General features: G+C 38.5%; 1 protein-coding gene across 3 annotated transcripts in view; it reads left to right on the top strand.

The window, feature by feature from the left end:
- LOC106700378 overlaps positions 1-14,087 on the top strand; it is a 30,268-nt gene extending 16,181 nt beyond the window's left edge. For all 3 annotated transcript variants that reach the window (XM_023331838.1, XM_023331837.1, XM_023331835.1), the window contains one exon: positions 13,699-14,087. The gene's annotated coding sequence lies outside the window, so the exon portion shown is untranslated. The remainder of the gene's footprint in view (positions 1-13,698) is intronic.
- Positions 14,088-26,644: the final 12,557 nt, after the last annotated feature.

Genomic DNA, 26,644 nt, shown 5'->3' with positions numbered 1-26,644 from the left:
GCTCATAAAGATATAGCAGGAAATGAAATGGTAGATCATTTAGCTAAGGTGTCCTTAAAACAAAGTAGAATTATGGAGATAAAGTATTGTAAGTCTGAAATAAATTCAATTATTAAGAGCAAAATTAAATCTGAATGGCAACAATTGTGGGAAGAAGGAACTAAAGGTCATCATTTATTTCATATACAAAAGAATGTAGGGAATATGGAAATAATAGGAGAAAATTGAAAAGAGCAAGTAGTAATGAAAAGACTTTGCCTTGGACATACTGGATTAAATAAAACTTTACATTTGATTGGTAAAAATCCAACAGGTAGATGTGAGTGTGGTATGGATATGGAAACAGTAGAACATGTAATAATTAATTGTGGAACATATACAGCAAGTAGAGAGAAGCTAAAACAATAAATTAGGAAATATGATATAGAGAAATTTAAACTTAAGATATTAATTAAACACAAAATAAATAAAGCGGTTATTACAGTTTTTGAAGGTAACAGGATTATATGTAAGAATTTAGATTGGGGGAGATGCTGTCGTACACACTCCAGCCAGTAGATGGCGATAATACATATTAACGTTAGATGTCACCCGCCGCTAGAAATCACAAGCAAGAAGAAGAAGGACCTTTCTGCTTCCGAATCTGCTTGGTGAAGGTAAGAAGTGTTTGTGTTCTGTCCATAAAATATACTATTTCAATATTTAATTTAATTACTATATTATTAGAACTGCTTACTGTTGTTAAATTTTATGTGTTCTTTAAGAAATGTGATGGATTTTAAAAGTTTAACTGCTGTGGGATATGTTGTTGTGGCTCTGATAGCGTAGCTGCTAGCTTGATGGAATATTTTTTCCACGACAAAAACCGGAACCACAATTTGTTCACATATTAGCAATTTGCTAACTGGCTTTCGTGAAAGCTGTTAGGCTATAAAATCTCTGTTAACATCCAGCTCATCAGCTGAAATAAGGCAATGTTGTTTTACCTCAACCTAGAGCTATTGTGACTTGCAGAAATGGCCACAAATAACCCGAAATAGCATATTCAGCTACTTCACTGACTCAGTTGCTTCGGATACAGATGCTCTCAGCTGCCGTCTTGTGCCGACAGTGAAAAACTGCAGAACTACATAATATTAGCTTGGTATGATGTAAATTATAATTTAGAGAACACAAAATGCTTTATGTGTACTACTGTGATTGTATGGACAAAAAGCGAACTTCAGAAAAACCGCAGCCGCAGAAACTGAGTCAGTGAAGTAGCTAACTATGCTAGCTCAAGTTATTTGCGGTCATTTCTTCAAGTTGCCATCCCTCCCCAAATAACTGTGGTGTGTGATAAAACAGTATTGCCACATATTGTTACGTTTAAGCTGTGAAAGGTCCCACATATTTTGTAGTGTAACACTCTGAAGAAAGCCAGTTAGCAAGTTGTTAACATGTAAACACATGTGCGCGGAAGTAACGCCTATAAATCACACAAAGCATCATGGGAGCTAGAAATTTGCTGGAAAGAAAATGTTTTAGACCCACAGGAAGCTAATTAAGTGCTGCAGTGTTTTTAAGTCTCGTAATTTTGTTTGTATCTTCAGATATGACATCTCTGTTTTTTTTAAGTATATTTTTAACCAAGTTGTAAAGTGTACTTATGTTTGCACCAGTTGTGAAAAATATATTGGCCTTGTTTAGAAACCTTAGAACAGTTTTAACTTTATTCTTGTATTTCAGAAAAAAAATATTAACCTATTTTGAAAATATATATATATGTTTACGGTCCTTTTTTAATTGAAATGTATTTTGCTTGTATTTACAGCTTCTCTCTTCTGCGAGACTTTGTGATTTGGACGTTTTCCACTGCTGCCTGCTACGCATCTCACCTCTGCATCATCACACCATCTCATTAATTCACTTATACTGATACCTGTTGATCCTACAGAGATATATTTTATTTAGATATTAAGAAAAGCACATAGTAACATTGAGTTAAAAGCATTCACAAACACATTTAATATTGTTTGAATAACCAACTTCCCCCCACCCCAGGTTTCTTCTTTTTTTTCATTCTGCTGTTACAGGATGCCACGTAGAGGACGACGCTCTGAGGCAGCTAAGGTGAGATGGAGGAAGCTGGAGATTGTGCCGGTCGACGCAAAGGTATAACAATTAAACATTGAAGTACTTGTTTTTGTCTAACTGTAGTTCTTAATGTAGTTTAGACTTTAAGCATGATTATAATAGTTTCTGTGTTTACAGGCTGGGACACCATCGCTCACAACCAGCGCTTGGAACCCGACTCGGTCTCCGCCAAAGAAGGTATGGCTGTCATTTTAAATTTTAGTAACTTACTGTTGGATGATAACAATTATTTCCTTTACTAATTTTACTTATCTCTTTAGATCTCCCCACTGCTGGAGGGTGGCCTGCCCGACCAGGTATGTTCATGACAAGTTCAGGATCATTTATTTAGAATAACCAAAACAAGTTATGTTTGTAGTTAATCTATAGATTTTTTAAATTACTCTTTTGCAGATGTTGCCTCCCGTGGTGCGTCAGGAGGAGCCCCGTGTGCCACCGACCTCTTCTGGGTCACGTATGTAGATAAAATCTTTCTTGTTAAATTTGCAGCTGCATGAAAGCCTAATCTTGATAACTAAACGTTTCTAAACAGGCCGTGGGACGGGGCGTCGCCATCGGGTGGAGACGTGGCCAGCCTCCCGGGTGACCAGACGGAGCTGCAAGTTGGTTCTGCCTACTGCCGAGGCTCTGGAGAAGAAGGTATTTTTTTTTGTATACCTCGTATACAAATCTTGGTTTGAATGACAAAAATTCTATAAGCGAACTTTAATGTTTGTTTTTATTTTTCAGTTTGCTCTTTTGGTTGGTGATTCCCATCTGCGTGCTATTGTGGATGGGTATTCTACCATGCCAAAGGGCGACTTCTCGTTAGGGGTGCTTGCATCCCCCGGTGCCTCTGCGGAAGAGTTGCGGCTTGAGGTGCTGGATGCAGTTCTGCCTCGGCCCCCCGAGGTGATCTGTCTTCTGGCCCCAAGTAACAACTTAACCGCCAGCAGGACCTTCGTGGAGGCCGGAGCGGCGTTTGACGCTTTGTTGAGTACCGTCTGCAACCTCTCTGCTAATGTAAGTAGAACATCCACTGCATTTATCCATGATCAAATATATCAGAAAAGTTGGCGTATATTAATTTTGTTCCTTTATTTGGTTTGAAATTTAAAGGTGGTCGTTGTGGACTTTCCACCGCGCCTTTGCGTGGAGGACAGTGTGCAACAGCTGCTGCGGCAGGAGTTTCAACGTGTGGCTGCTCAGAGAAGTAAGTGACGTACACAATTTGTGTTTAGACTAAAACTTCAGCAAATTTACATTTTATAGTTTTCAGGGTTCAGATCTATGAAAAAATAATTTATTTTTCCTTCCGTATGTAATTTATCTCAAATTAGAACATCGTTAGTGTGACTGAAAATAAGAATGCATTTTTTTTTTTTTCTGTCAAGCTGTTCGGTACTTGCCTGTCACTGAACACTTCCCGTTGAGCAACCTGGCCTTGTGGAGCAGGGATGGCGTAAGTTGAATTGATTTTCATAATTCTATTGTAAACATTTCATTGAGGCGTACTGTATTTGATAAAATGTGTTTATAATTGTAGGTTCACCTGAGCGACCATCCTGGGATGGAGGTCCTTGCTCAGTTGCTTGAGGCGGCGGTCTGCTCGCAACTTGAGTTAAGTGCACCGAAATCTCCTGCTCCTGTGATGTTGGCTCCTCCCCCCCTTGGGACGGCTTCCCCCCCCCCGGTGAGACGTCCCCTGCCCCGGCTGGTTGTGGTTGGCGAGGTGGCTGCTCCGCGTCGTTCAGAGTCCTCCGCCTGGACTGTGGTTGGTGGTGGTCGGAAGGTACTGGATACATGCTTATTTGATTTAATGAAAATTTTGCAAGTGTATATTTCAATGTGTAAATTTCACTTCTTAACATGTTTATTTTGTGTCCGCCTCCCTGATTGTCCATTTCAACTTTTCTTTAAAGTGCAGATTATAAAGTAAATGGAACTTGATTTTACAGGGAGACCTGCTGGACTCTTCCATCCCCCTGAATCCTGTGTGCTTCAGCCCAGCGTTGCTGGAGGAGATGGATCGGATCGTTCCTGCGTCTGGCCTTGAAACTACGCTACCTACATGTTCTCCGAAGGGGAAAAAGGTATTTTATTTAATTTTAAAAAATATAATCATTTGAATTTGATGTGCTATAGTTTGTTGTAACAACTATATAATTTCTTCTATTTTTCTTATTAGAAGGCGAGTGCGAAGCGTCATGCAATTTCCGATCCCTACAAGCTGAATCCAGTGGAGCAGCAGGTATGACACCGTTTCAGAAAATATATCAGACTTTAAGATAGTGAAATGTACAGTATATGTTCACTTTGCACAAAAAAGGACAGCTTCTATTGATTTATAGATGGAGGGAGCGCCGAGAGAGACCAACAGCAAAGCTCGTCGCCAGGCACAGGGTTCGGTCCCCCCGATGGACATCCAGGCCAAGTCCTCTTCCATGGCACAGGAGGACCATTTTCAGGATGGGAGCTGCAAGGTAACTGTTTCCTATCATCTCAGTAACAACAAATGGGTGGAGCAGTGCAACGTGTTGTGGAGAAAGTTCGCGTACTTGGTTCTGTATATGACGAGGGTGCCAAAGATTATGTGACTCACATGAGCACAAATGGCTGTGCAAAGTGAGTTTAGATATTTAGAAAATTTGTATTTTACAGCTTTTGACTTTGTAGACGTGCTGCTTTATAATTTGTGCATTTTTTATTTTTATTAAATTGACTATAATATCAAACTTTTTTGGTTTTCCAGGTTGGCTAAAAAAGTGAGCTAATATTGTTACAGCTTAATTTCTGAAGTACAGACAAGTAAATTTGAGATGCACAAATATGAACATATGGATTTATATTGAAATCCCACCCAATACTAGTGTAATAATATTATTTACCATGAAGTTACTTTATCAACATTTTATTTCAATTAATCTATTTAACAACAGAATAATTGATTACTCAATTACAAAATATGTGTTTACAACAGGCCTAATTGCTGGTAGATAGTTATCAGGTGAATATTTGTATAAATACTGACTTTTAAATATTTTTTTATGTTACAGGCTTCTGCGCTGGAACCCGGGATCAGCGGTCCACCTGTCCTGTTGGTAAGTGCTACACATTCCCAGGCCGACAAGAGGTATGCTGCATTTTCCCGTAATCACCAGTGCACATGCATGGCACTCACATTTTTAGCTTACCACAATGAGGGGTTGCAGTTTGATGCTGTGATGCTTGATAGAGTGATTGAAAAAGGAGACCAACTTTATTCCGGCGTTAAACAGCAACTGATCAGTGATGGAACATTTCGTGACAATCACTTGACGTTTGAACAGATGCCTGACCATGTACTGACAGATAGGAACATCTATGCAGTACACACAACTGGTTTACAGGTAGGTCATGTTTTTGCTCGTAGCAGGAGCACTGAAGGATCTAGACGATTGGGTTTGCATCTTGCCCTGCAACTGGAATGTCTGTCGGAAAATGTCACCCATGCTTTCCTTTTGGTGACTCCAGAGTGCATCGCAGTTTTCAGGGACAGAAGCGGTCGGTTTGGAGTTTTTGATTCCCACTCAAGAAATTCAGCAGGCATGCCCCACCCCAGTGGAACTGCAGTAATGATGACTTTCTGCAACCTGTCTGACATGGTCAGCCATCTACTGAAGCTCTTTCGAAATCGCGGCCCCAATGCCACCTATGAGTTTGTGCCAGTAGGTTTTGAAAGGGAAAATGAAGATCATCCTCAGAAGTCGACTTTTCAGAACATTTCACCTGTAGCCACACAGGTAAGTCCAACTGCTTTGAAATCAGAGAGTCCGTCTGATGACGAAATGCCTCCTTGGCTTAGGGAAGTTGCAAACGTATTAGAGGAGAGACCTCCAACTGTTACAAATTTGTCAAAAGTGCCAAAAGCTAATAGAAGAAAAATTAAAAACAGGATCAAAACACAACAGAGACAGAATGTAGGAAGTAAAATGAAACAAAGTTCATCTGAAAAACAAAGATATCTGACATCTCCAACATTTAGGACCAAAAAGCTGCAGGCCTTAAAAGAACAATATATTCTTCATCAAGTACAGAGGAAGGATCAGTTAAATAATAGATATAGGACAGATGCATCTTTCCGGAAGAGACGAATAAATTACATTAAGGACAGATTCAATTTTGTACGTAGCTTCAGAGACAGTCATAAAGCGCAGATGGCCGAGTATATGAGGAAACGATTCACAGATGATCCGCTCTTTAGAAGCAGAAAAAAATCATACATCAGGAATCGATTCAGAGACGATCCGCTCTTTAGAAGCAAACAAAAATCATACATCAGGAATCGATTCAGAGACGATCCGCTCTTTAGAAGCAGACAAAAATCATACATCAGGAATCGATACAGAGACGATCCGGTCTTTAGAAGCAAACAAAAATCATACATGAGGAATCAATTCAGAAACGATCCGATCTTTAGAAGCAGACAAAAATCATACAACAGGAATCGATTCAGAAACGATCCAGTTTTCAGAAGCAAACAGAAAAAAACAATGCGTGAATCTATGAAGGAGAAGTATCATAGTGAGCCTGGTTATCGAGTAAAACATAATGAAAAATGTGTTGCCAACAGAAGAGGCAGACTATCTAGACAAGCACTTTCCAAAAATTTAACACTGCAGCATGCTTCGCGAATCAGAAGGAAATACAAAAGAAATGTAGGCTTCCACCTTCAAACTCCACACCCTCTGATGACTGACGAAATGAAAGCTGCAATACAAAACTTTTATAAGAACATTCAAAACGGACCCACATATGTTTGCACCGTGTGTCACAGAGCTCTTTTCCCCAGTCAAGTAAAACAGTGTAAACGAGATAAGTATAACAAGAATATGCGTGTAGTAGCTGATTGTCTAACAGGTACATATGTTCATGTGTGTGGATCTGCATGCTCAACCCCATGTTCTGTACCTCAAGAGAGGATGGGGGAGTGGATCTGCTACACGTGTGACAGCCATCTAACCAGAGGAAAGATGCCATCGATTGCTGCTGTCAATAACCTTCACCTAGCTTCTGTTCCACAAGAGCTTTCGGAATTGAATGTAATTGAACGGCAATTAATTGCAAAAATTCTACCTTTTGCAAAAATTGTTTCCTTGCCCAAGGGACAGCAAAGGGCAATACATGGAGCAGTTGTCTGTGTTCCTTCTGACATGGAAACAGTCGTAAACAGTCTTCCGAGGCCCCGTGAGGAAGCCCAGCTTTTACAGGTGAAGCTAAAGAGAAAAACCAAGTACAAAGGGTACCAATACTTTTACACAGTAAACATGAAAAATGTCTTAGCTGCACTGAGAAAGCTTAAAGAGAGTCATCCAGATTACACTGATGTAAATATAAATGAAAGTGCAACATTTGAGGGTTTTCAAGAGGATCAGCCAGTTGAGGACTCAGAAGCAGAGGAGGCTGCAATGGATGCAGCCGCAGACCAGCAACCTGACCACATAGGGGCTGAGCATCAGGCACTTCGACCTGGTCTGATCTTGGACACCTGTATGCAGCCTCCTGACATAGCACAGGAAGTATTGTCATATGGAGAAGGGATTTTCAGCATTGCGCCGGCTCAGGGAAATAAACCCATCTCCTTCTTCAGTGTTCCAAGACTTGAAGCAAATGCTTATCCCGTACATTTCCCAACTGGAATAAACACATTAGATGAAGCCCGCCGTGTTGCACTTTCACCGAGTATGTATTTCAATGTACGGCTTTTCTCAATAGATACTCGGTTTGCCAAAGACCACAGTTACCTTTTCTTTGCTCAGTTTGTTACGGAAACTCATATTGCCAATAATAGTATGTCCATTCAGAGAAGAAAAGGGAAACCAAGCACCAAAGATGGGAAAAATATTTCCAGCAAAATGCTGCAGGATAAAGAGGAGTTGGAAAAACTGATCCAGAATAAAGAGGCTACCCGTTTCATGCAACCCTTAAGAGGAACTCCAGCTTATTGGGAGAAAGGATTACGTGATTTGCACGCCATGGTGAGGCAACTTGGAAAGCCCACTTTCTTTTGCACATTCTCTGCTGCTGAAATGAGATGGCCAGAAGTCATTGAGGCCATCAAAAGTCAACATGGCGAGCAGGTACATTTTTCTGACCTTGACTGGAATGCAAAATGTGACATTCTTAGAAGCAACCCTGTCACCGTCATGCGCATGTTTGAAAAGAGAGTGGATGCACTGTTTAGAGACCTGATTCTTTCCCCTGCACAGCCCATTGGACCAGTTGAGGATTACTTTTATCGTGTGGAATTTCAGGCAAGGGGTTCACCACACATACATGCTGTGATATGGATTAAGGATGAACCTGAAATGGAAGACCCCTCATGTTGCGGTGAAGTCATAAAGTTCATCGATCGTTACATATCCTGTCAGTTGCCTGATGAAACCAGAGATCCAGAGCTTCACAAAATAGTTACAGAGGTTCAAATGCACAGCAAAATGCACTCAAAATCATGCAAAAAAGGTAATGTTGAATGCAGATTTGGATTCCCCAAACTACCAATGGAGCACACCAGAATAACCGTCCCTGTAATTGACTTTGATCACGAAAATGACGACGAAAAAACAATGCAAGTTAAGCAAAAAGGTAGGAGAAAGTCCAAAAAATCGAGATCACCATTTGTCTCAAACCTACAAAGAGAGGCTAAGAAGACACTGAAACCAATTAGGGATTTACTGAAGGATGAAAAATCATCGTTCAGGGATTTGGCAGAGTTACTCCAGGCTTGTAATATGACAAAAGTAGAGTACAATGGCCATGTTGATGCTCTCACTTCTGGAATGGTGGTAATGATGAAACGGGATCCTAAAGATAGCTGGGTAAATGGGTATAACCCCGATCTCCTTCGTGCATGGAATGCTAACATGGACATTCAGTATGTGCTTGATGAGTACAGCTGCATTGAGTACATGATGTCCTACATAGCCAAGCCAGAGCATGAAATGGCGCAGTACCTCAAGTCTGTTGTAGATGATTTAAAGAGAGCGAATGTTAGCGAACGCGATGAGATGAAAAAGATCATACAGGCTTATTCAAAACAGAGAGAGGTTAGTGCTCAAGAATCCGTTGCGCGCACTTGTAGCCTACCTCTCAAAAAGTCCTCTCGTAGTGTACTTTTTCTTCAAACAGATGAAGAGGGTGTAAAAATGAGCCTTCCGATGAGTCAACTCGTAAACATGTCCCCAGATGAAGAGAATGTGTGGATGACAGGATTGCCGGAAAAATATCTCAACAGGCCAGTAACATTAGAATTCGAACACATGTGCCTTGCAGAATTTGCGTCAGAATACCGGATTCTATATGGTAGGCAAATTAAAGGGTCAAATGCAATTCCCCTCCTTAATGATGCAGGATACATCCAGAAAAGAACTATGGGCAAACCTGCAGTTATTAGATTTACTCGTTTTTCAGAGAAAAAAACCCCCGAAAAGTTTTACAGACGGCTTCTGAAGTTGTATTTTCCTCACAGAAGAGATGAGGACCTTAAAAATGAGGAACACACAACCTACGAAGCCTTTTACAACAACGGTTTTCGTGGTAGATATCAGGTTAAACAGTATGTGGATTTCAATTGCAAAAGGTATGAAGGGCAAGGTAAGAAAATTGATAAGATTATGGAAAATCTGAAAAAGCAAGGACCAGTTCATAATGCGTGGAACACTTTTGCACCCGAGGTTGAGGTAGACCGTTTAGAATGCGCTGTTGAGCGACCACCATTGCAAGAAGATGAAGAGCAAGACCCTATTCCAGATTATGAAATTGATGTCAACACTGTAGACATGCCAAAAATTGAAGCTCCTAAATTGAGCTCTGATTTCATCAGAAAAATGTACAGGAGTTTAAATGAGAGTCAAGCGTCCGTGTTTTACGCCATTCGCGATTGGTGTCTGAACCGCGTCTGGGGTGACAACCCAGAACCGTTCTTTTATTTCTTGACGGGAGGAGCCGGCTGTGGTAAATCTCATGTCATCAAATGTGTTTACCAGGAGGCAACCAAGCTCTTGCGCCAGCTTCCGAGACTTCTTGATATTGGTGACATGTCCAAGCCCACTGTGCTCCTCACAGCTTTTACTGGTACTGCAGCGTACAACATATCAGGGAAGACTTTACATTCCATCTTGAAACTACCCAAAAGTTTAAAACCACCATACAAGGGACTTGGAAATTCATTGGATGAAGTGAGGGTAGTTCTTTCTAATGTAGAAATCTTAATCATCGATGAAATCTCCATGGTCTCCAAAGACCTACTTGCATATGTTGACTGGAGATTTCAACAAATCAAGGGGAACAACAGATTCATGGGTGGGGTCTCTGTTTTGGCTGTGGGGGACTTCTTCCAACTTCCTCCTGTTGGACGATCAAAACCGCTTTGTGTCGCCGAGGATGGCGTGCTTGATATCTGGAATGAGAATTTCCAGATGATCAGCCTGACAGAAATCATGCGGCAGAAAGATGACCGAGCGTTTGCAGAGCTCCTGAACCGGATTCGAGTTAAAGGTAAAGCCGATTCGCTTAGTGAGGATGACAAGGCTCTTTTGATCCAAGCTGTTACTGACCCCAAAGAGTGTCCAATGGATGTTCTGCACATTTTTGCAACAAACAAACAGGTGGACACCCATAATGCAACAGTTGTGGCCTCTTTAGGTGTAGTAACAGTTGATATCGAGGCAGAGGACTACAAAAGGATTACAAAGACAGGAAACATGATTAATCTGGGCTGTTGCATAGCGGGCAACAAACGAGACTTGTCTAACAACATACAGGTTGGTTTGGGTTTTAGGGTAATGATTATAAGAAACTTGGATGTAGAGGATGGTCTCGTTAATGGAACATTTGGCACCATTGCAGATATTGTCACCAGTACGAAAGATGGAAAGAGTAGTGTAAAGTTAATTGGACTCAAGCTGGACAATGCCCTCGCTGGCCACACAAAAAAGATTCAGGGTAAACCAGATGGCTTTGTTTACATTGAGAGATTTGAGGAACAGAGTAGCGTAAAGGGAGTGGTACGACGGCAATTTCCAATTAGGTTAGCTTTTGGGTGTACGGCACACAAGGTCCAAGGGATGACCATGAAGTCTGCGGTCATTTCTTTGAAGCGTATTTTTGAACCTGGAATGGCATATGTGGCCCTCAGTCGCACAACTTCCCTGGAAGGACTTAAAATCATTGATTTCGATGAAAGTAAAATCTACGCTGACGAAAATATCAGAGCAGCTATGGAATCAATGAGACCAGCATCGTTTTTGCACAACAGACCACTCTTGCATTTTCAGTCTGGTCATCAAGGTGAAACATTAACAATTGTCCACCACAATGTCGAAGGTCTTGTCTGTCACTCTGAGGACATGAAACAACATCATGAACTTATGCTGGCAGATGTCTTATGCCTAACAGAGACTCATTTATTTGGATCTTCTGTTCCAGCTTCTTGCCAAATGGAGGGCTATTCTTTCTTTTCACGGAACAGACATGTTTCCTACTCAAATAGAGTCGACATTGCTACCAAAGAGGGTGGGGGAGTAGCGACTTACTGCCGGAGTCTTCTCCAACCGCAGGAACGTAGATTCTTTAACCAGGTTACAGATCTTGAATTCAACGTTGTCAAAGTGGACACCCCAATCAGAGCCCTCATTGCGACAGTTTACAGGCCACCAAGTTATGATCTTGGAACATTTTTAAGAAATCTGCAGAACCTCTTGGATGGCCTGAATTCAATGGATATTCGGCCCGTTGTCATATTGGGAGACTTCAATGAGGACCTTATTCCTCCTGGGAAAAAAGCCATTAATGAGTTGTTTAGAGCGAAAGGCTTTATGCAACTCATCTCTGATCCAACCACAGAAAAACGTACTCTCCTTGATCACATTTACATCTCCAATCCAGAATACTGTGTCCAGTCAGGTGTCTTGCAGGCTTACTACAGCTACCACAATCCTATATACTGTGTGTTAGCTTCAGTATAAGCTGCATCTATAGTGACTTTCAAAAATAGTTATGTTCCTTGAAATGTTCCTCATCATAAGGGGTATTTTTCTTGATCTTTTCTATTAAATTCCAATGAAATATATTTGTGGTTGTAATGTAACAATATGGAACAGTTCAAGGGGTATGATTACTTTGTAAGCACTGTACATCTTAATCCTGATTTCATGAAAGGAGATTCTTTTTGGAGAAAATGTAAAGATCTTGCATCATTTTATCTGACTGTGGTTTCTTTTGTACATGCAGCAATCAGAAAGCAGTGTGGGTTGTTTTTCTCTATCATTGTTGCAGAGGGTTTGATATACACTGCTCAAAAAAATAAAGGGAACACTTAAACAGGTGTTTAACACTTAAAGTGTTCCCTTTATTTTTTTGAGCAGTGTATATTTACCCATTGTAAAGATTTGTGAATTATGGTGTAGCTTGTGGATTTTGTTGTAGGAATAAAAATATTCTTGTACAGTTTGCAAATCTTTTCAATACTTATTTAGTTCCGTAGAAAGGAGGCTTCATAACCAGGGTTTGTATGTGCCCATGAAAGTTTGTTTGAGGTTTGGGAATACGAAAGTGGCTGATCTTGAAACACTTATCGCTTCTCTGTCAGAGTAGTTGCTGGAAATATTGGACCAGGAAGCAGTAGATAAAACAATCAGTTACTACACGTATATTCTGTTCTATTTTGAAATCAAAATTATTTCAAATTGATCTTCAATCTGGCCCTGAGCATTTTCCTTATTTTTCTAATGCAGTTAGAGTAACTGTTACCCTTCGAATAAGTTAATTTTTTGCAAAACTCTTTTTTTTATTCTTCACAATTTGCGTCATTCAATTAAAGCTCTCCTTGTTTCATCTCTCCCCAATCATACTGCACTTTTTACTGCTGCAGCCCCCTAGTGGTTACTTCACTAGAAGGACAAAAGTTCAACTCACTTTTGTCCTGTTGGACTCCCTCCACATAGTGAGAATTTGTGTTGTTTTGGTGGAATTAACCTGTTTTCTCCCAGTTTTAGTCTGTTTTTCCAGGTTGTTTTTGCACGTTGTTCCACACAAACAATCCTTGGAGGCTGCCAAGAAGAGAGAGAGGAAACGAGAACTGGAGGTTTGGCCCATGAGATGTAGCAAATGTATCTAAATTGTAGCAACCTTAAAAGTAGTTACTTTTTTGTTGTTGTTAATAATAAATGTCTATTGATGGAATGACTTGTGTATTTTTAGTCCAGGACACCCTTGCCTACCTCATGGACTTGGTCCCACACCCAATCTGAGGAGAAGATGGAGTTCCTGTTTCTTTGGATAGGTACATAACAAATTAAAGCTAATTTTGTTTATTTTAATTTGAAATTGATGATGTTGTATATGCAAGTTTGATAGGAGGAATCCAGTTGATATATGCCCTTTTTTCTTAGGTTACATTGGTGCTTATATCTATCTTAATCATTCTTAAACCTTACTTTAAACAAAGTTTAATTTTTACTTTATTCATTCATAAATCACATAAATGTTTAAAAATGTCATATATATTAATTTGGTTTTTGTCTGTTTTTTGTTTTTTTAATACAGTCTGTGATGTGTCACACCAGATTGGATGCCTAAGAAGAAGTTGGGAAAAATCAAAAAGCTTTGGAGAAGCAATTCTTTTTTGTTGTTGTTGTTCTTTATAGTTGTAAATAGTTTTTGATGTATGTATATATTTAAGATGGTTTCATTTATTGTATAGAGACTGCAATATGTTAGATTAGATTAATTTCAAATATGTTTTCATGTATGTATATAGTTATAAAGGTTTCACATTTATAACAAGTGGATCATCATGGCAAAGCCATAATATTTCACTTGTGACAGTAAATCTGTCGGGCCTCACCTTGACACTCAGGCAACAACCCTGAGTGCCACACGGCCGGACAGGACACATGTAAAATAAAAAAGATAGCAAATTTTTTTATTGCAGAGACATTAGATTCTTAAATTTATGGTATTCTTTAAATGTTGTAATTTTGGTTCATTGTAAACTTTACCTGTAAAAAGTTTGTAGAAATCTTTAACATAAGGTCAATATATATTTTTAAACTGTAATATGTTGTGTGTGTGCGTTATTGAAAATTTATATTTGTCACAATCATTAGGTAAATGCTAATGAACTGCCTTCCTGCAGTTTATGAGAATTGAACTGTTACTAAACAGTTCAATGCAAGGTTCATTAGCGTTAGCATTTTAGCTTCAATAAGCTATTAGCTATTTATTTTACTTTTTAGCAATGTTTAGTATACTGAATGGAGTAAATCAATTATAGAAAATATCCTAGTGATTTCCCACATACTGATGAAAGCAATGACGCTAACATTAGCGTTTCTGCTCATTTTAGCTGATATACTTACTTTATAATACTGAATGGTGAACGTCCGCCTCGCTTAACGTTCTTGCGGTTCTCCGCGTGCCACTGATCACGTCGCGGCGTCCTTTGGCGTCGACGCCGATTTGTGGCGCGACGACGCCGGGCCCGAACCCCACGGCCGCGCCTTGGCAGGCCCCGGCTAAATTTCTTCCGAAATTTTCTAGTTGGGGCCTGCCATGCAAAGCAATGGCAGGAACCTATTGCTATTGTCGGAGAAAGTGTTTCTTTATTCTTCTTTATTTTTCTTCCGTAACCGTTAATGCGGCTCATACCGCTTGGTGCACACCTACAAATGAGGTATCAAAACCTGCAGAAAATTCACGCCATTCCAGCTATTACTTCTGGTGGGATTTGGGCTTAACGTGGCGACATAATTCGCAAAAAACTACGAAAAAAACCCCATTATAAGTCAATGGGAAAAATCCTAGAAATACCCTATTTTTGAGGATTTGCTGTGTCGTCACAAATTCACCTAGAAATGCCATTCAAATTTCATTTGGTAGATACGTCTGTGATCTCTTCGAAAGTGAAGACGGCTCGTCGATACCAGTTACGGTTTGTCCACAATTTGCCTCTAAGCGACCCAAAGTTTCTCATTTTTGCTCAAATTAGAGTGACAGCAGACCTCGGATCAGATATGGGCACAACATTTCTTTCTCTCATCACTGTAAATGCTCTGAGTGAGGTACAGATATGAATCTCGGGACTATCGCAGAAGACACATTGAACTGTCATACGCTCGAAACGCTTTTCGAATATGTATTACGGTTCCCGAACAAGAAGGATTTGTTTCCAATGCTTTTTTTCAGTAAAGTGTGTTTGCTCAAACACACTTGTGTGTTTGAGAGCTCAGAGCTCACAGCTCACACCTGCTGAGACCATTATTTGCCATAGCAACGGAACTCAAGAGGCTATTGGCTGCTGATTTGGACTACGAATACGCATCGCTGTAGTTCTATCTATAGTGGAATACTCAGTTGAAACAGATCAGGACTGAACTGGCCTTTACAACTAATTGCTGCTTTGGGCTGTATATAACTGATTTAACTCAGTAACTGTTACACATGGGATTAGTTTTACACTTTAAAATTAAGCATATTGAAAATTTCACAATAAAAGCCCTGAATATTTTTACATGACGTAATTGCTCTTTTTTGGCTTCATTTGACTTTTTCATCCAAAGCACTGTTACACATGGTATTAGTTTGGCCCTTTAAAATGAAGCTTAACAAAAATTTCAAAATAAAAGCCTTGAATATTTTTACATGACATAATTGCTCTTTTTGGCTTTATTTGACTTTTTCATCCAAAGCACTGTTACACATGGTATTAGTTCAGAACTTTAAAATGAAGCATACTGAAAATTTCAAAATAAAAGCCTTGAATATTTTTACATCATGTAATTGCTCTTTTTGGCTTTATTTGACTTTTTCATCCAAAGCACTGTTACACATGGTATTAGTTTGGAACTTTAAAATGGAGCATAATAATAATTTCAAAATAAAAGCCTTGAATATTTTTACATCATGTAATTGCTGTTTTTGGCTTTGTATGACTTTTTCATCCAAAGCACTGTTACACATGGGATTAGTTCGGAACTTTAAAATGAAACATACTGAAAATTTCAAAATAAAAGCCTTGAATATTTTTACATCATGTAATTGCTCTTTTTGGCTTTATTTGACTTTTTCATCCAAAGCACTGTTACACATGGGATTAGTTTGGCCCTTTGAAATGAAGCATACTGAAAATTTTAAAATAAAAGCCTTGAATATTTTTACATGACGTAATTGCTGTTTGTGGCTTTATGTGACTTTTTCATCCAAAGCACTGTTACACATGGGATTAGTTTGGAACTTTAAAATTAAGCATACTGAAAATTTCAAAATAAAAGCCTTGAAGATTTTACATGACGTAATTGCTTTTTTTGGCCGTATATGACTTTTTCATGCAAAGCACTGTTACACATGGGATTAGTTCGGAACTTTAAAATGGAGCATACTGAAAATTTCAAAATAAAAGCCTTGAATATTTTTACATCAGCTACTTGTGTTTTCAGCATTATATAACTATTTTAACCCAAGGACTATTACGCATGGGATTAGTTTGGCCCTTTGAAATGAAGTTTAACAAAACTTCCAAAATAAAAGCCTTGACAACATTTTAAATCGTACTGAATGGTGCACGTCCGCCTCGCTTAACGTTCTTGCGGTTCTCCGCGTGCCACTGATTACGTTGCGGCGTTCTTTAGCGTCGACGCCGATTTGTGGCGTGACGACGCCGGGCCCAAGCCCGACGGGCGCGCCTTGGCAGGCCCCGGCTAAATTTCTTCAGAAATTTTGTTTTTCTAGTTCTTCTTTATTTTTCTTCCGTAACCGTTAATGCGGCTCATACCGCTTGGTGCACACCTACAAATGAGGTATCAAAACCTGCAGAAAATTCACGCCATTCCAGCTATTACTTCTGGTGGGATTTGGCCTTAACGTGGCGACATAATTCGCAAAAAACTACGAAAAAAACCCCATTATAACTCAATGGGAAAAATCCTAGAAATACCCTATTTTTGAGGATTTGCTGTGTCGTCACAAATTCACCTAGAAATGCCATTCAAATTTCATTTTGTAGATACGTCTGTGATCTCTTCAAAAGTGAAGACGGCTCGTCGATACCAGTTACGGTTTGTCCACAATTTGCCTCTAAGCGACCCAAAGTTTCTCATTTTTCCTAAAGTTAGAGTGCGTCTCTGGCTGCTTAGAGTGAGAGATGAAGACAACTTTTTCAGCCCAAATCATTTTTGAAATCGCCATCACGCCCACAAATATCGCACGATTAGTATCAAAATCGGTCCTGACATTGATACGCCTGTCTGCTCCGGTAAAATGTTTTCGAAATTTATCTAGACCGTACGGTTTTCTGTCACGGTGCTTCAGAGCAAAGTCATGCGACAGGATTTTCTGAGGCTGTCTGAGGCTCTCTCCCATGTATTTGAATAGAATTTCAGATCTGGGCACAACATTTCTTTCTCTCATCGCTGTAAATGTTCTGAGTGAGGTACAGATATGAATCTCGGGACTATCGCAGACGACACATAGGCCTCTCATACGCTCGAAACGCTTTTCGAATATGTATTACGGTTCCCGAACAAGAAGGATTTGTTTCCAATGCTTTTTTTCAGTAAACCGTGTTGGCTCAAACACACAATTGTGTGTTTGAGCATGTATGACTCACAGCTCACACCTGCTGAGACCATTATTTACCATGGCAACGGAACTCAAGAGGCTATTGGCTGCTGATTTGGACTACAAATTCGCATCGCTGTAGTTCTATCTATCCTCAGTTGAAACAGATCAGGACTGAGAACTGGCCTTTAGAACTACTGCTGCTATGGGCTGTATATAACTGATTTAACTCAGTAACTGTTACACATGGGATTATTTTGGAACTTTAAAATTAAGCATACTGAAAATTTCAAAATAAAAGCCTTGAATATTTTTACATCAGGTAATTGCTCTTTTTGGCTTTATTTGACTTTTTCATCCAAACCACTCTTACACGTGGTATTAGTTCAGAACTTTAAAATGAAGCATACTGAAAATTTCAAAATAAAAGCCTTGAATATTTTTACATGACGTAATTGCTCTTTTTGGCTTTATTTGACTTTTTCATCCAAAGCACTCTTACACGTGGTATTAGTTCAGAACTTTAAAATGAAGCATACTGAAAATTTCAAAATAAAAGCCTTGAATATTTTTACATCATGTAATTGCTCTTTTTGGCTTTATTTGACTTTTTCATCCAAAGCACTGTTACACGTGGTATTAGTTTGGCCCTTTGAAATGAAGCATTCTGAAAATTTCAAAATAAAAGCCTTGAATAATTTTACATGACGTAATTGCTCTTTTTGGCTTTATTTGACTTTTTCATCCAAAGCACTGTTACACGTGGTATTAGTTTGGCCCTTTGAAATGAAGCATACTGAAAATTTCAAAATAAAAGCCTTGAATATTTTTACATCAGCTACTTGTGTTTTGAGCATTATATAACTATTTTAACCCAAGGACTATTACGCATGGGATTAGTTTGGCCCTTTGAAATGAAGTTTAACAAAACTTCCAAAATAAAAGCCTTGACAACATTTTAAATCGTACCGAACGGTGCACGTCCGCCTCGCTTAACGTTCTTGCGGTTCTCCGCGTGCCACTGCTTACGTCGCGGCGTTCTTTGGCGTCGACGCAAATTTGTGGCGCGACGACGCCGGGCCCGAACCCCACGGCCGCGCCTTGGCAGGCCCCGGCTAAATTTCTTCAGAAATTTTGTTTTTCTAGTTGGGGCCTGCCATGCAAAGCAATGGCAGGAACCTATTGCTATTCTCCCAAGAAAAGTTTCTTTATTATTATTATTCTTTATTTTTCATCCGTAACCGTTAATGCGGCTCATACCGCTGCGTGCACACCTACAAAAGAGGTATCAAAACGTGCAGAAAATTCACGCCATTCCAGCTATTACTTTTGGTGGGATTCGGGATTAACATGGCGACATAATTCGCAAAAAACTACGAAAAAAACCCCATTATAACTCAATGGGAAAAATCCTAGAAATACCCTATTTTTGAGGATTTGCTGTGTCGTCACAAATTCACCTAGAAATGCCATTCAAATTTCATTTTGTAGATACGTCTGTGATCTCTTCGAAAGTGAAGACGGCTCGTCGATACCAGTTATGGTTTGTCCACAATTTGCCTCTAAGCGACCCAAAGTTTCTCATTTTTGCTCATATTAGAGTGACAGCCGACCTCGGTTCATATCTGGGCACAACATTTCTTTCTCTCATCACTGTAAATGCTCTGAGTGAGGTACAGATATGAATCTCGGGACTATCGCAGAAGACACATTGAACTGTCATACGCTTAAAACGCTTTTCGAATATGTATTACGGTTCCCGAACAAGAAGGATTTGTTTCCAATGCTTTTTTTCAGTAAAGTGTGTTTGCTCAAACACACTTGTGTGTTTGAGAGCTCACAGCTCAGAGCTCACACCTGCTGAGACCATTATTTGCCATAGCAACGGAACTCAAGAGGCTATTGGCTGCTGGTTAGGACTACGAATACGCATCGTTGTAGTTCTATCTATCCTCAGTTGAAACAGATCAGGACTGAGAACTGGCCTTTACAACTACTTGCTGCTTTGGGCTGTATATAACTGATTTAACTCAGTAACTGTTACACATGGGATTAGTTTTACACTTTAAAATTAAGCATATTGAAAATTTCACAATAAAAGCCCTGAATATTTTTACATGACGTAATTGCTCTTTTTTGGCTTTATTTGACTTTTTCATCCAAAGCACTGTTACACATGGTATTAGTTTGGCCCTTTAAAATGAAGCTTAACAAAAATTTCAAAATAAAAGCCTTGAATATTTTTACATCAGCTACTTGTGTTTTGAGCATTATATAACTATTTTAACCGAAGGACTATTACGCATGGGATTAGTTTGGCCCTTTGAAATGAAGCATCCTGCAAATTTCAAAATAAAAGCCTTGAATATTTTTACATGACGTAATTGCTCTTTTTGGCTTTATTTGACTTTTTCATCCAAAGCACTGTTACACATGGTATTAGTTTGGCCCTTTGAAATGAATATTAACAAAAATTTCAAAATTAAAGCCTTGAATATTTTTACATCATGTAATTGCTCTTTTTGGCTTTATTTGACTTTTTCATCCAAAGCACTGTTACACGTGGTATTAGTTTGGCCCTTTGAAATGAAGCTTAACAAAAGTTTCAAAATAAAAGCCTTGAATATTTTTACATGACGTAATTGCTCTTTTTGGCTTTATTTGACTTTTTCATCCAAAGCACTCTTACACGTGGTATTAGTTCAGAACTTTAAAATGAAGCATACTGAAAATTTCAAAATAAAAGCCTTGAATATTTTACATGAAGTAATTGCTCTTTTTGGCCGTATATGACTTTTTCATCCAAAGCAATGTTACACATGGGATTAGTTCGGAACTTTAAAATGGAGCATAATAATAATTTCAAAATAAAAGCCTTGAATATTTTTACATCAGGTAATTGCTGTTTTTGGCTTTATTTGACGTTTTCATCCAAAGCACTGTTACACGTGGTATTAGTTTGGCCCTTTGAAATGAAGCATTCTGAAAATTTCAAAATAAAAGCCTTGAATAATTTTACATGACGTAATTGCTCTTTTTGGCTTTATTTGACTTTTTCATCCAAAGCACTGTTACACGTGGTATTAGTTTGGCCCTTTGAAATGAAGCATACTGAAAATTTCAAAATAAAAGCCTTGAATATTTTTACATCAGCTACTTGTGTTTTGAGCATTATATAACTATTTTAACCCAAGGACTATTACGCATGGGATTAGTTTGGCCCTTTGAAATGAAGGTTAACAAAACTTCCAAAATAAAAGCCTTGACAACATTTTAAATCGTACCGAACGGTGCACGTCCGCCTCGCTTAACGTTCTTGCGGTTCTCCGCGTGCCACTGATCACGTCGCGGCGTCCTTTGGCGTCGACGCCGATTTGTGGCGCGACGACGCCGGGCCCATGCCCGACGGGCGCGCCTTGGCAGGCCCCGGCTAAATTTCTTCCGAAATTTTCTAGTTGGGGCCTGCCATGCAAAGCAATGGCAGGAACCTATTACTATTGTCGGAGAGAAGCGTCTCTTTAATATTATTATTATTATTATTATTATAGAACTTTATTTTTCTTCCGTAACCGTTAATGCGGCTCATACCGCTGGGTGCACACCTACAAATGAGGTATCAAAACGTGCAGAAAATTCACGCCATTGGAGCTATTACTTCTGGTGGGATTTGGGCTTAACGTGGCGACATAATTCGCAAAAAACTACGAAAAAAACCCCATTATAACTCAATGGGAAAAATCCTAGAAATACCCTATTTTTGAGGATTTGCTGTGTCGTCACAAATTCACCTAGAAATGCCATTCAAATTTCATTTTGTAGATACGTCTGTGATCTCTTCGAAAGTGAAGACGGCTCATCGATACCAGTTACGGTTTGTCCACAATTTGCCTCTAAGCGACCCAAACTTTCTCATTTTTGCTGAAATTACAGTGACAGCCCATCTCGGTTCATATCTGGGCACAACATTTCTTTCTCTCATCGCTGTAAATGCTCTGAGTGAGGTACAGATATGAATCTCGGGACTATCGCAGAAGACACATTGAACTGTCATACGCTCGAAACGCTTTTCGAATATGTATTACGGTTCCCGAACAAGAAGGATTTGTTTCCAATGCTTTTTTTCAGTAAAGTGTGTTTGCTCAAACACACTTGTGTGTTTGAGAGCTCACAGCTCAGAGCTCACACCTGCTGAGACCATTATTTGCCATAGCAACGGAACTCAAGAGGCTATTGGCTGCTGGTTAGGACTACGAATACGCATCACTGTAGTTCTATCTATCCTCAGTTGAAACAGATCAGGACTGAGAACTGGCCTTTAGAACTACTGCTGCTATGGGCTGTATATAACTGATTTAACTCAGTAACTGTTACACATGGGATTAGTTTGGAACTTTAAAATGGAGCATAATAATAATTTCAAAATAAAAGCCTTGAATAATTTTACATCAGGTAATTGCTGTTTTTGGCTTTATTTGACGTTTTCATCCAAAGCAATGTTACACATGGGATTACTTTGGAACTTTAAAATGGAGAATAATAATTTCAAAATAAAAGCCTTGAATATTTTCACATCAGGTAATTGCTTTTTTTGGCCGTATATGACTTTTTCATCCAAAGCAATGTTACACATGGGATTAGTTTGGAACTTTAAAATGGAGAATAATAATTTCAAAATAAAAGCCTTGAATATTTTTACATCAGGTAATTGCTGTTTTTGGCTTTATTTGACGTTTTCATCCAAATCACTGTTACACATGGGATTACTTTGGAACTTTAAAATGGAGAATAATAATAATTTCAAAATAAAAGCCTTGAATATTTTTACATCAGGTAATTGCTGTTTTTGGCTTTATTTCACTTTTTCATCCAAAGCACTGTTACACATGGTATTAGTTTGGCCCTTTGAAATGAAGCTTAACAAAAATTTCAAAATAAACGCCTTGAATATTTTTACATCATGTCATTGCTCTTTTTGGCTTTATTTGACTTTTTCATCCAAAGCACTGTTACACATGGTATTAGTTTGGGCCTTTGAAATGAAGCATACTGAAAATTTCAAAATAAAAGCCTTGAATATTTTTACATTATGTAATTGCTCTTTTTGGCTTTATTTGACTTTTTCATCCAAAGCACTGTTACACATGGTATTAGTTTGGCCCTTTGAAATGAAGCATACTGAAAATTTCAAAATAAAAGCCTTGAATATTTTTACATCAACTACTTGCGTTTTCAGCATTATATAACTGATTTAACCCAATGACTATTACACATGGGATTAAAATAGACTGTTTTGCATGAGCAGCAGATAGATCCTCTATTGCACATGTGTCAAACTCAAGGCCCGCGGGCCACATGTGGCCCGCTACGTCATTTTATGTGGCCCTCTCCCCCCTACCACCGTTTTACAGCCCCATTGATTGACTTAAAATAGGTTTTGAGCACGAATTGACTACAAACTACATATCCCATAATGCCTTCCGATTCTTACCAACCAACATTACGGCTTCTCGCCACTAGAGTGCAGCAGAGTCACCTCAAGCTGATTATTAATTTTCCCAGCGAATAAAACTGAAACATCGACAAGCTAACAAGCTAAAGAGCGAAGTCCCGTGATGTTTCAATCGAGGACTTTTACCGTCTACTGCCCCCTGATTTGATGCCACAGCTTCGACTCCATGCAGCTCGTGTTTTGTCCACGTTTGGAAGCACCTATCTGTGCAAACAGATGTTTTCAATAATGACTTTAAACAAGACCAAGCACAGATCGCGCATTACTGACGAAAACCTACACGCCGTTTTGCGGATTGCCACAGAATAGAACTAAAACCAGACATCGACAAACTGACCAGGGGAAAACGGTGCCTGACATCCGGCCAGAAAACATTGGTAAGCACAAACAAACTACATTTAAATAGAATGAATGTAAAACCAAAACTCAGTATACTGGAATATGCATATAGTTTATTGATTTTGCTTGTGTTGTGTTTATTTACAGAACACAACACAATGAGGATGTGTGTGAGTTGGTGACAGGGTGAAGAGGGATCAGCGTTGTGTTCAAGGACAGGCAACGTCACCTCATTGTTTTGTTCTTATGTGAAATGCATGTTCGTTGTGTAATAAATAACGAAAAAGTTTTGTGAATGAAGTTGAGAGTTAATATCAAAACTTGTTTTTTATTATTTGTCTGCTTATCTTCAAAGCAGACAAAGAGTAATTTTCCCAGCGAATAAAACTGAAACATCGACAAGCTAACGAGCTAAAGAGCGAAGTTTAGCTGAGCAGTTTAAAAATACTGAGCATATTTTTAAACTGCTCAGTTTAAAAATACTGTAATTTTTAAACTGAGCAGTAATTTTACATCCATGCAAACTCAAATGTAATATTTAAAACTTGAATACATAAAATCAGTTATTTAACAATATGAGGTGTTGTTTAAAAATAAAAAAGATAGCAATTTCTTTTTATTGCAGAGACATTAGATTCTTAAATTTATGGTATTCTTTAAATGTTGTAATTGGGGCCTGCCATGCAAAGCAATGGCAGGAACCTATTGCTATTCTCCCAAGAAAAGTTTCTTTATTATTATTGGGGCCTGCCATGCAAAGCAATGGCAGGAACCTATTACTATTGTCGGAGAGAAGCGTCTCTTTAATATTATTATTGGGGCCTGCCATGCAAAGCAATGGCAGGAACCTATTACTATTGTCGGAGAGAAGTGTCTCTTTAATCTTTATTTTTCTTCCGTAACCGTTAATGCGGCTCATACCGCTGGGTGCACACCTACAAATGAGGTATCAAAACGTGCAGAAAATTCACGCCATTGGAGCTATTACTTTTGGTGGGATTTGGGCTTAACGTGGCGACATAATTCGCAAAAAACTACGAAAAAAACCCCATTATAAGTCAATGGGAAAAATCCTAGAAATACCCTATTTTTGAGGATTTTCTGTGTCGTCACAAATTCACCTAGAAATGCCATTCAAATTTCATTTTGTAGATACGTCTGTGATCTCTTCGAAAGTGAAGACGGCTCGTCGATACCAGTTACGGTTTGTCCACAATTTGCCTCTAAGCGACCCAAAGTTTCTCATTTTTCCTCACATTAGAGTGACAGCAGATCTCGGTTCAGATCTGGGCACAACATTTCTTTCTCTCATCGCTGTAAATGCTCTGAGTGAGGTACAGATATGAATCTCGGGACTATCGCAGAAGACACATAGGCCTCTCATACGCTCCAAACGCTTTTCGAATATGTATTACGGTTCCCGAACAGGAAGGATTTGTTTCCAATGCTTTTTTTCAGTAAAACGTGTTTGCTCAAACACACAATTGTGTGTTTGAGAGCTCAGAGCTCAGAGCTCACACCCTGCTGAGACCATTATTTACCATAGCAACGGAACTCAAGAGGCTATTGGCTGCTGGTTAGGACTACAAATACGCATCATACGCATTACTGTAGTTCTATATATAGTGGAAGACTCAGTTGAAACAGAGGTTGACTGAACTGGCCTTTAGAACTAATTGCTGCTATGGGCTGTATATAACTGATTTAACTCAGTAACTGTTACACATGGGATTAGTTTGGAACTTTAAAATTAAGCATATTGAAAATTTCAAAATAAAAGCCTTGAATATTTTTACATCATGTAATTGCTCTTTTTGGCTTTATTTGACTTTTTCATCCAAAGCACTGTTACACATGGGATTAGTTTGGCCCTTTGAAATGAAGCATACTGAAAATTTCAAAATAAAAGCCTTGAATATTTTTACATGACGTAATTGCTCTTTTTTGGCTTTATTTGACTTTTTCATCCAAAGCACTCTTACACGTGGTATTAGTTCAGAACTTTAACATGAAACATACTGAAAATTTCAAAATAAAAGCCTTGAATATTTTTACATCATGTCATTACTCTTTTTGGCTTTATTTGACTTTTTCATCCAAAGCACTGTTACACATGGTATTAGTTTGGCCCTTTGAAATGAAGCATACTGAAAATTTCAAAATAAAAGCCTTGAATATTTTTACATCATGTAATTGCTCTTTTTGGCTTTATTTGACTTTTTCATCCAAAGCACTGTTACACATGGTATTAGTTTGGCCCTTTGAAATGAAGCATACTGAAAATTTCAAAATAAAAGCCTTGAATATTTTTACATGACGTAATTGCTCTTTTTGGCTTTATTTGACTTTTTCATCCAAAGCACTGTTACACATGGTATTAGTTTGGCCCTTTGAAATGAAGCATACTGAAAATTTCAAAATAAAAGCCTTGAATATTTTTACATCATGTAATTGCTCTTATTGGCTTTATTTGACTTTTTCATCCAAAGCACTGTTACACATGGTATTAGTTTGGCCCTTTGAAATGAAGCATACTGAAAATTTCAAAATAAAAGCCTTGAATATTTTTACATGACGTAATTGCTCTTTTTGGCTTTATTTGACTTTTTCATCCAAAGCACTCTTACACGTGGTATTAGTTCAGAACTTTAAAATGAAGCATACTGAAAATTTCAAAATAAAAGCCTTGAATATTTTTACATCATGTAATTGCTCTTTTTGGCTTTATTTGACTTTTTCATCCAAAGCACTGTTACACATGGTATTAGTTTGGCCCTTTGAAATGAAGCATACTGAAAATTTCAAAATAAAAGCCTTGAATATTTTTACATCAAGCAATTGCTCTTTTTGGCTTTATTTGACTTTTTCATCCAAAGCACTGTTACACGTGGTATTAGTTCGGAACTTTAAAATGAAGCATACTGAAAATTTCAAAATAAAAGCCTTGAATATTTTTACATCAGCTAATTGTGTTTTGAGCATTATATAACTATTTTAACCCAAGGACTATTACGCATGGGATTAGTTTGGCCCTTTGAAATGAAGTTTAACAAAACTTCCAAAATAAAAGCCTTGACAACATTTTAA

The sequence above is a fragment of the Xiphophorus maculatus genome, chromosome 4 (genome assembly GCF_002775205.1).
Source record: "Xiphophorus maculatus strain JP 163 A chromosome 4, X_maculatus-5.0-male, whole genome shotgun sequence".
Taxonomy (NCBI): Eukaryota; Metazoa; Chordata; class Actinopteri; order Cyprinodontiformes; family Poeciliidae; genus Xiphophorus; species Xiphophorus maculatus.
This window is presented reverse-complemented; position numbering and strand designations above follow the sequence as displayed.